The sequence below is a fragment of the Fundulus heteroclitus genome, chromosome 22 (genome assembly GCF_011125445.2).
Source record: "Fundulus heteroclitus isolate FHET01 chromosome 22, MU-UCD_Fhet_4.1, whole genome shotgun sequence".
NCBI classification, from domain to species: domain Eukaryota; kingdom Metazoa; phylum Chordata; class Actinopteri; order Cyprinodontiformes; family Fundulidae; genus Fundulus; species Fundulus heteroclitus.
The window spans coordinates 20257432-20268617 of NC_046382.1; positions in this window are offsets into that span (position 1 = coordinate 20257432).

Sequence of the window (11186 nt, forward strand, 5' to 3'; positions counted from 1 at the left end):
CCTGCTCCACCACAACCTACCAGGAACGCACGCCAGGATCCTGTTTGTGAATTTCAGCTTGCCATTCAACACCATCAACCCAGACATCTTCCAGAAGACATCTACCTGACAGATTCAAACTGAATCCTTAACCTAACATGAATTCTGTATTTAAGATGAAATGTTTGTTATCAAATGATTTAAATGTTACTATCAAATATCCAAACAACAAATATCTTCTATCATTTAGATAAGATGTAAATATGTGCATGCAGCATCTGTAGTTATGGTACTGGTATGTTTTTGTTATTGTCTGGTGCCTCAGTAACCTCTTATTGCAGCTGCATGAACTTGTTCACCGCCAGCATCCTTTTATGCTGGTGGTAAACCACGGGCTTTGCTGTAAATGATGTTTCTTTGTGGGATCTAGATTCGTGATGCATATCTGCATCACAATCAGTTACCATGGAGACTCTAGCTGCAGGCACTTGAGGAGATATTGTTGACCAATGAATTATAGCTTGTTTCCCTGCTGCTTGCGCACCAAGAAATTATAGAGATACAGTTCTTCTCTCAAGGAGATGCAAAAAAACATTCAACAGCCATTTTGTCAGCCACACTTTGCTAGTGCAATGTTGGACTCCCTTTGACCTCAGTGCTACCTTTAAGTAAATGGCAAGGGCTGCATTTCCTCCTTAACGTCATTGCAATTATTATTAACGCCATGATTTAAATAAATACAGAATTTCCGGTGCATGAACCTACTATCTAAATGTTGCAGCTAAATATAGAGCCTACTGGAACTAAGAAATGGTTCCATCTCCATCTCAATTCCATCCTATTCTTACCTTAAAAGAAGTGGCATTTGGTGAATGCTTTTGCTGCAGCAGGCCATCCAGGTCGAGGTTTAACGTGTTAAAAGCTGCTATTTGAGCAACCCAAACAGTCTACCTAGTCCCCTCTTGCCCTCGTCATAAACATAGTATTTTCCACCACGTAACTGCTGCACGCTGGACAATATCTGTTTTCCATACCATTCTGTGCAAACACAAGAGATGGTTGTGTCTAAGAACCCCACTATATCAAGAGTGTCTGAAATGCTCACACCACCGCTTGTCTGGAACAAACAATCTGTCACATTCAGCTTCCCTTAATCCCCCTTCTTCCCCACATGCATAAAACCATTGATCTGCTGCTATTGGTGGCCACCAACTGAATTGCTGTGACTTATTTATCTTTCCATTGCACAATCTATCACCTAAAAGAATCATCATAAGCTTCTGGTGTATTTTTCACGACTTTAATTTATTTAGCAATCATCCAAGATAATTTCACTTCAACGAAGGATAAAAATAAGAGACACAGCAGGAGATAATCATTTATGGAATCAAGAATCACATTAATCCTTAAACAAGATTTTCGCTCATAGATGATAAGCAACAGAAACTAGATAAATGAACATAAACACCAAACAAAACAAAAACACATAATGATTACAGTGTCAATTGAAAGATTGTTCAAATCTTTTAAACTGATTACACACTCTTTAGTAACAATTACTATTTGAAGAAAATAAACAGAGCTCACATACTTCCTGTTTTTGTTGACTTTTTACATATCAAATTAAGACTTTCATTCATCTTTAAAATAAAATCAATTTATAGAATAAAAAGGCAGCAAATTATGGCTTAATTAACCTTTTTTGTTTCAAGTATAAGAAGACAAGAAAATCTAAGAAAATACATTTTTGTTGATTACTTGTGACCACGGTATTTTTAGATTTGTCAGCTGAATTTATAAACATTGTTCGGTCACTACATTGATGGAGTCATTACACTTACCTTGGCAACTCACAGAAATGCCTCCTCTGGCAACCTTCACATCATTTATGTCAATAAGACTGATCAGGAACATAAAGGTTTGATTTTCAGGGTTTGATTTTCAGACGCAACTTTCTACCGGCCAGGCCCTTCTTCTTTCCTACTCTTAAGCCTCAATAAACAAAATGTGCTCTTAGTAAATCACTACTAATTTGATCAATGCTATAATTATAATACAGGTCCTCTGAAAAGCTGTCCTTTTACTCCTGTACTTCTTAAAGGCTAAACATCGGAATACAAATGCAGAGCTGCAATGGACTGCAGGACTGAGACAGTGATGTTTTGACTGATTTCATTTCAGAAATTTTAATATGAAGAAAGTGTAGTGTATAAACTGTAACTTTTTCAAGGTTGTGTACCGCTGAGTTCTTTATATGTTTTTTTTTTTTTTTCAGGATAAATATTTCGGAATAAATATTGAGAAACAGAGATATTATTCCCAAATACTGTCTTTTCAGCCACTTCTCACGCTGAAAACTGTAATTATTAAGATGCAGGGTACTCCTAGAAAACTCCAAGGAAAGTACAAAACTTAATGTAACTGATATTACATGTATTTAATATTAATGGCTTGGTATTAGGTTGGCGACCTGTCCAGGTTGTACCCCGCCTCTCGCCCATTGACAGCTGGACGTAGACATCATCACGCCTCGCGACCCCACAAGGGATAAACGTGTTAGAAAATGGATGAATTATTTTTGCCATATGAGGGTCATAGCTAGTTTAACGTTGACTGCAGGTTCAACTCGGGCTATAAGCCATTTACATTGTTGCTAAAGGTGCCATGACATCACAGTACAAACCATTTCATGTACTTGATATTGCTACATATGTAAATTTTCCAAAGAATTTCATAAAAAAATAATTCCAGGTTGTTGTCTTGTCAGGCCAAATGTCCCTTCTCAATAAAAAGTGTTGGGTATGGTAATAATATAAAGCTCCACCAAGTTGATTTCACTCTGATTGGCTACAACCACATTTGGAAAATCGGTCAAACGCCCCGCCGGCGCGATTCAACACGGCGGCCACGCTCTGTTCTCCACTGCAGGCTGGAGAGTAGAGCGCCCTCCGCGGCGCAATGCTCTGCTGTTCCAGACAGCACTTCAGACAGCACTCATACATTTATCAGACAAGATAGCATTTAGAAATAATAAACTTAAGGGGCGCGCATGTGGCGCAGCGGGTAGCGAAACCCATATACAGAGGCCTTAGTCCTCGACGCGGTCGACCTGGGTTTGAATCCGACACGCGGTCCTTTGCCGAATGTCTCTCCCCCTCTTCTACCCTCTTTCCTGTCAGCCTACTTTCAGAAAAAGCGAGCCACTAGAGCCAAAAAAATAAAATAAATAAACTTACAGGTAATGACAGGGTTGTGGTCACCTACGACGGAGTAGTAGGGCCACACATGAAGAGAAAAAATATTTTTGCCATGACGAGATTAAACTCGACATGTCGACTTTAAAGTTGCCATGTCGACATTTAACTCAACATTTCGAGAATAAAGTTGAAATGTCATGTCGACTTTAATCTCGACGTGTCGACTTTAAAGTTGCCATGTTGACATTAAACTCGCCATTTCGAGAATAAAGTTGATATATCATGGCGACCTTAATCTCGACATTCCAAAGTTTGGAGAAAAGAGCAATTGCGCTCCACAGCTGCAGTCTCTGCGTTTTAATTAAGTGTGAAGGTAGTCTTTGCCGTGCTGCAACTGTACAATCATCACTGGAAGCGGTGGCCTACCAATAACGTAGCGTCTTTCCCTAGTGATGCTTACCCGGGTTCGCAGTTCTGAATTTGAGATTCTCGAAATGTTGTGGCCCTAATACTCCGTCGTAGTCACCACCCTCAGTGTTGGTACAGATGTTTTTTTCTCAAAATCAGTTAGTCCGAAATCCCCGCCTTTAATTTACTTAAATTTACTTCATTTGGATATTGGATATTTACGCTCCACAACTTCACCGGCCAGCAAGCAGACTGAGAGCAGCAGCCCGAGATCAGCCCCCCCCTTCACTATGCGAATAGGAGGGGGATAAACATTATCCAACCTAAAACTAACTTTCTTTCATTTCTCAGACATAAAAGCTCCTCTTATTAGCAGCCACCCTCTGCTCAAGAGGAACAGTCGGACACGCTAGCGCGACTCGCGCCATTAAATTAGCCGGCTGGTATCAGCTGGTGGGAGGAGGGGAAAAGGAGAGGAAAGGCTGTTTGCTTGATGGTGTGCTCTAATTCAAGAATATGAATTACGTAGAAAGATAACCTACGTAACAATATAAACTGTTTTCTGACTGTTTTGAGGAAAGAGACAGAGTTGGCATCCCATTAACAGGTCCTTTGGGACCCCCTCTTGACATTCACATGGCTTTATCAATGCACAACAGATCATATTATACCCCCAAAAGCTCAGAAAAATTCTACTCAATTCAATTTTATTTATATAGCGCCAATTCATGATACATGTCATTTCAAGGCACTTTCCAAAGTCAAATTCAATCAGATTATACAGATTGGATCAGATTATACAGATTAGTCAAAAAAAAATCCTATCTAAGGAAACCCAGTAGATTGCATCAAGTTTTGACAAGCAGCATTCACACCTGGAGAAGCGTAGAGCCACAGGAAGAGTCGTCTGCATTGTTGATGACTTTGCAGCAATCCCTCATACTGAGGAAACATGAAGGGACAGTGGAAAGGAAAACTCCCCATTAACGGGAAGGAAAAACCTTCAACAGAAAAATTTAATTTGTTGTCATGGCCCCTTTAACATTATATAGTTTGACAAGTGTGGCAATGTTGAAACATTCTACTTGTTAGAAACCATTGTTATAGGTTATAAATGACTGCTTGAATACATTACAACAGAAAACGATAAAAGTAAAACAAAATTATCCATTTTTTATTGGGGATAAAAATAAAATGCCTCTCATCCGACAGGTTGGGGATGAGGGGCTGAAAATCTTTCCTTCTTCAAAGGGGGTGCAACAGAAAACATTTGAGAACCACTGGTCATTTTGAACTTAACACCTTTATGTTATGTCACCAATTTGTTTTCAGAGCTCCGATCTCTTGAGCATTATCTAGTTGCGGGTAGGATTACAATTTGCTAAATGTTTTAATGTTTAGTACTACTAGCAGACAAGCCAACAATATTTTTTGTTCAATATTTTGCATCCAAACACTGAAGGAACCTGGATTATTTAGTTTTAGATATTTTCTTAACGCATGTCTGTTAAGAATGGTTATAATGAATTCATCACTTTGACAATGGAACAAAATAAACAACAATGTCTCTGTGTTATCAATTATTTTCCTGTTTTCCTAAGCACAGTGATAAACTTTAAAGTAGAATATATATATATATATATATATATATATATATATATATATATATATATATATATATATATATATATATATATATATATATATATATATATATATATATATATATTAAAAACAGAGAAAACATTTTCTCCTGTTAAAGACAAATATGCAAAACCAAATGTAAAGCAAACTTCAGAATGAATGCTGACAGCTAATTGTGCAGTGTGTGCTGGTGAAGTGACAAAGTAGAGGATGAAAGAAGTAGCATCATTTCTAGAAAATAATGTACAACAGATCAAAAATAATAAGGGAACTAAAAATTGGTCTGAAATCAGCCAAAGTAAAAAGACAATATCTGAAAAGCCTTCACAAAGTTTCATGAACAAAGACCATATTAAAATATACTATGAAAAGTCCAGTTCTTTGTGAGCAAATCCTAGATAGATTAGTACTTAAAGGATTGCGGTCATCATCAGTCACCTTTTGTCACTTGCATCTACAGACGCACTTCTGTAATCCTTATTTTTCAAATCTTTGCAAATCCTGGCAGGATTTCTCCTTTTTTTCCTTACAAACTCACAGGGGTTATTGCATGGAGCTCCAAGGTTATGTCTCTCTCTTTTTGTTTGGCTTCTCTTTATGAATGAACTGCAGCCTATCATCTCCTCAGAGATCACATCAACCCATCCAAACCCATACCCTGGCTGCTATTTCCAAGGTACAGTATGGTATTGACAAAAATATATTTTTTTAGAATATCTACCAGTTAAATCCATAATGAAAAAAAAATATTTTAGATTCAATAAAGTTGGTTTATAAACATCAAGTGTATTAGAGTTCCTTGATCTCAACCAGCACAAAAGTATTGTCTAAATTATTCATTGTCAAAGCTAAGATGATTCAATATATCCTCCGCTTATGAAATGGGAGGTGGATTTATCAGTCAGCTTTGAGCAAAACTTCTGGTCCCAGATAAGTCTAAGAACTTTCAAAATGACTAGAAACCCAAATTCACAGCTAACACAATACAAAATCCTTCAGCGAGTACACTATACAGGTCAATGGTTGTTTAGGATGGGTGTTGTATTGTCTAATACCTGCTTACAGTGCACAGGCAGGGGGACTCAGCCTGGGTGTTTATTGTCTTATGTGGTCTAGGAGTTGTTTGAATGTTGGAGTGGGTGTAGCATTTTTTTTTTCCTGGGATGGGGAGGTGGGCAGCCTTAAGTGGCTCAGTGTGCGGCTCCCTGTTTCAGTTCTGGTTCCTGATAATTCTCAATGTTGAGTCTGTCTGAAGGTCAGAAGCAGTGGCGGTCCTAGCCTTTGTGGCGTCTTGGGCGAACAACTCCACCGCGCAATAACTAGAAAGAAGGGTTCTGTCGGAAAAAAAAAGTGGAGCCAAAAAAGCAACTTCAAGTTCTAAATCAAACCCAAAAAAAACTGCCGACTCATGAAAGTTGCAAGCAACTTTAGAGAAAAACAAGTTGCTTACAACAAGCAGATTATGCAACACTGAAGCTCACATAAACACCCCTCATGAATTGTATGACATTTAAATTCCACTGAGAAAAAGCCAAATAAATACATCCTACCTGCACATACCCTGCATCTGCTGGTATCAGGTCTCGACATTTAATTATTGGCTTCTTACCACCGAGGAAATGTAGAAAGTACATAGGTGTCTTCGGTCAGACAACCTGCATTTAAATTTTCATTGCTCCAATTAAAATGAAGGTTGTTTCTGGGAAGGAAAGATTTCTATGGAGAAGTGAAAAAAGGGAGTGTTTAAAAGCTGAACGCAGGTCAATGAAGACTAGACTCCAGGTTCACTACAACTGTATAAAACAGAGCCTTTACAGATACTGCTTAAAACTGAAAAATGCAAGAGAATCTTTTTTTTCTCTGAGATTATCAGCAAAAACATTAATAATGCTTTTGCCTTATTTGCTAACAGGTTGGCAAATACTCTTGGCTGTTACTTCTGAACTCCACTCCACCAGGGCCTGCAATGAATTTGCTAACTTCTTTACTGAGAAAATTCAAAAGATTAGAGGGGCAGTCTGTACATGCATATGAAGTTAACAACCAAAGCTGTCTCCAATTGGAACATATCTGACAAAAATCACATGTGGAGTTCCCCAAGGGTCCATCTTGGGTTTTCACCAATTCAATATTGACACGCTCCCTCTGTCATGATGCAGCCTGAAGGCTGCATTCTGAACATTTTCTGGCTCCTCCCCCAGTGCTGGCTCCTCCCCCAGGGAACCAAGATGATTGCAGGCTGCAATCATCTTGGACTCATTCCACCTGCTCATTCCACTATATATACTCACCTTAGTCTTTCCCTTATCACCGGTTCGTCTGCAGTCTCCTGAACACCATGCCTGTCCTGTTCGTCTCCTGGTCCTGTTCCCGTCTGCTCCGGTCTGTTCCCGTCTGCCAGTTCCTGTACCCCTGCAACCTTCATCTGGTAAAATGACTCTGGCTTTTATCATCCACAACCTGCTGTCTCAATAAACTTTGGAAATCAGCTCTGTGTGTGTGTGTGTGTGCTGTGTCTGGGTTTCATCTAAGACAAAATCATGACACCCTCTAGCTCAGGTAAAAAAAATAAAACACATCAGCTACCATAACTATGCAGACGACACACAGCTCTACATCACCATGTCACCAGGTGACTATGAACCAGTTCAAGCACTGAGTAAATGCCTAGAAGAAATCAATACGTGGATGTGCCACCAGTTTCTTCAATTTAATAAAAACAAAACAGAAGTAATCATTTTTGAACTAACAGAGGAGCAATCAAGAGCTAGTACACCACTTCAGCTGCTTCACCTTTCTTGCCCGAAATCTGGGAGTAGTGATGGACTCAGACCTGAACCTCCAAAAGCATCTAAAGACAGTTACAAGGTCAGCTTTCTATCACCTAAATAATATTTCCAGGATTAAAGGACTAATGTCTCAGTAGGATATGGAAAAACTAATCCATGTTTATTTTTAGTCAAACTGATTACTGCAACAGTGTTTTCACAGGTCTGCCTAAAAAGTGGATCAGACAGCTGCAGCTGATCTAGAATGCTGCTGCCCGCGTCCTCACTAAGACTAAGAAAGTAGAGCACATCACCCCAGTTCAGATAATAGACTTTAAAATACTTTTGTTAGTCCATAACTTACTGAATGGCTTAGCACCTAAATACATCACAGACTTGTTATCAGCGTATCAACCCTCCAGACCACTAAGGTCTTCTGGCTCCAGTCTACTCTGCATACCTAGAAACAGAACTAAACACGAAGAAGCAGCATTTAGTTCCTATGCTCCACTTATCTGGAACAAACTTCCAGAAAACTGTAAAAGTGCTAAAAGCCTGAGTTCTTTTAAATCAAGATTTAAAACACATTTGTTTAAGATTGTGTTTGACTGTTCTACTTAAGCTGTTTACTGAAACATTATTTTAAGTTTGTAGTTCCACTGTTTTTAAAAATCATAAACATTTGCTTTTAGTTAGTCTTTTCCCATGTTTTATTTTTTTTTCAAATTTTCTACATTTTATTTGAACTTACTTTTATTCTGTCTTTATTTTCCTATGTTTTATGCATGTAAACCACATTGTGTTGTCCTTGTATTGAAATGTGTTACATAAATACATTTACCTTGTATTGCCTTTGCCTTGTACGATTGCATTGAAAATGCAATTAACCAAAAACATATTAAACATATTACCATAAGTAGACATAACACTTAAAATAACAATAAAATCATGAAATATAAATGCAGTGTGCATGTTTTGCCACCTAAGTGTGAAGAGTCCAAACAGCTAAGTGGGAATGGATGTATTGCTGTGTTGTGGGTTTAAGTCCTGTTGGGCCGCAGCCTCATCTCAGAGCAAAGTGACAAACAGCTAATGACCCGAGTGGGTGGCCACTGTTTCTCTGTCAATCTAAAAGTCCTGGAGAAATGCGTGTCCTGTAGTTTGGCCAAATTATGTCCAATCACCTTCTCCACAAGTTGAATGACACATGAGAGCCTCTTTTTGTCCTTAGGAGTGGCAGACATGTACCATACAGTGATGGATGAGGGGAGGATGGACTCGGTGATGGTGATGTAAAAATGCACCATCAGTTTCTTTTGGCAGGTTAAATTTCACTTAGGATGATGAGAACAGGTAACACCGGGCTCTTCCCAAAGTCTGCAATCATTTTGACTGCTTTGACAGTACAGAGCTTCAGGTTGTTATTTTTACATCAGGTCAATGGGTTTTCGATCCTACATCGAAGGCAGATTCATTCGAATGTGAGATGAGTCCGATGCCAGTGCTGTCAACTTTAAAGTTCTGGAGTTTCCCACACTGATGACAGGAGGTCTAGCTGTTATCTGAAAATGATGAAAGTTGGTCATATGAAAAGGGGCTAATGCTTTGAGAGTCCTGAATAAATGTAAAATACAATTCTCAAAATTCATTTATTTAATGAAAAGGTTTTGTGTTTTTGGGGGTATAACATAATCTGTTGTGCACTCTTGAGGCCGTATGACTGTCAAGAGCGGGTACCAAAGGCCCTGCTCATGGGCAGTCAGCTTTGTTTCTTTGCTCACAAATAGATAAATCAGAGAGCTGTTTATTTGTCTACGTAGGTTGTCTTTTTACGTAATTCACATTCTCCAATCAGAGTACACCATCAAGCCAACAGACTTCCCCCCTCCCCTCTCCCTCCTCCCTCTCAGCTGATACACCAGCCGAATAACTGAATGCCGTAATTTGTGCTAGCCTGTTTGACTACTTCACTTGAGAAGAGGATGTCTACTAAAAAAAGGGAGCTGTTAATGTCTGAGGGTGCTCAAAAATGTATGATGGTTTCCACTTACTCCCGAAGGATGATAAAATCAGAGTGGCTGAAGCTCATTTATGGGGAAGCAACACACACTTTTAATCCCAATTTCAGACTGTGTTCAGCGCACTTTACTGAAGACCGTCTCCTGAACATGGGGCAATTCAAGTCAGGGTTTTCAAACAAACTGATTTTGAAAAAATACTTCTGTATCAACACTGAAGGTGTCAACCACAATGCTGTCATCAAAATCAGGTTGATTGATTGATTGATTAGCTAAATCACTGGTTCTTATGCAGCAAGCTGTATGACGCTCCTGTAGAAGCTGTGCAGCGAGCTCTCCACCGCTGTCCTTTGGGTTTGGCCTTTGGTCCAATAGTATGGGTGATGAATCGCACCACCAGGTTTAAGCTTTTGGTCAGCTTGGCCTCACCTGTCCGACATCCTGCAACACAAATATTTCAACCAGCCACAATATTGGATTTGTGTCGGGGTGTTGCACAGAGAAGAGAAGTGTGACTGGAGTACAACCCAAATGTGGTTGTAGCCAATCAAGAGTGAAGTTAACTAGGTAGAGCCGTATATCATTACCGTACCCAACCAGGCACGGCGACAATTGGGGGCACACTGGGGCGCTGCCCCCTCAGAAATAAAATAATAAATATGCAAACAGTAGCGGTTTTTGGCATGCGCAAACCAGCAGCCAGCTGGGGCGACACTTTTTTAATGACACATCGGGGTGGCACAAGCAGTTATAAAAAGAAAAGAAATTAAAAATATTCTGTGCCCCAAAAGAGGGTTCCATTATCATATCAGTGTGTGAGGAATTGGCGCCCCTAGCAGGTGCAGGCGTCCTGCTTGCTGTGAGAAGATGCTGTAGCCCTGCACACTGCACAGAGGCTGACAGGCTGGAGGCCAAATGAGACGAGGAAAGGTCATGGGGAGGGGTGGTTCACTTCTGGGTAGGATTGCCACCCATCCCATAAAATATGGAATGGTCCTTTATTCAGCATTTGGGTATGAACCAATAGCTATTTGTTCTGTTACACATGCGTTCTAAGAAGCTCATGGGGGGGCTGTCTGATATTAGACAGCATAGATCAGGAGAGCAACACTGCAGAAACACAAGAATGCACGAGACCCAAGCACCGGTGTCACAGTTTTTCATACCCGAAT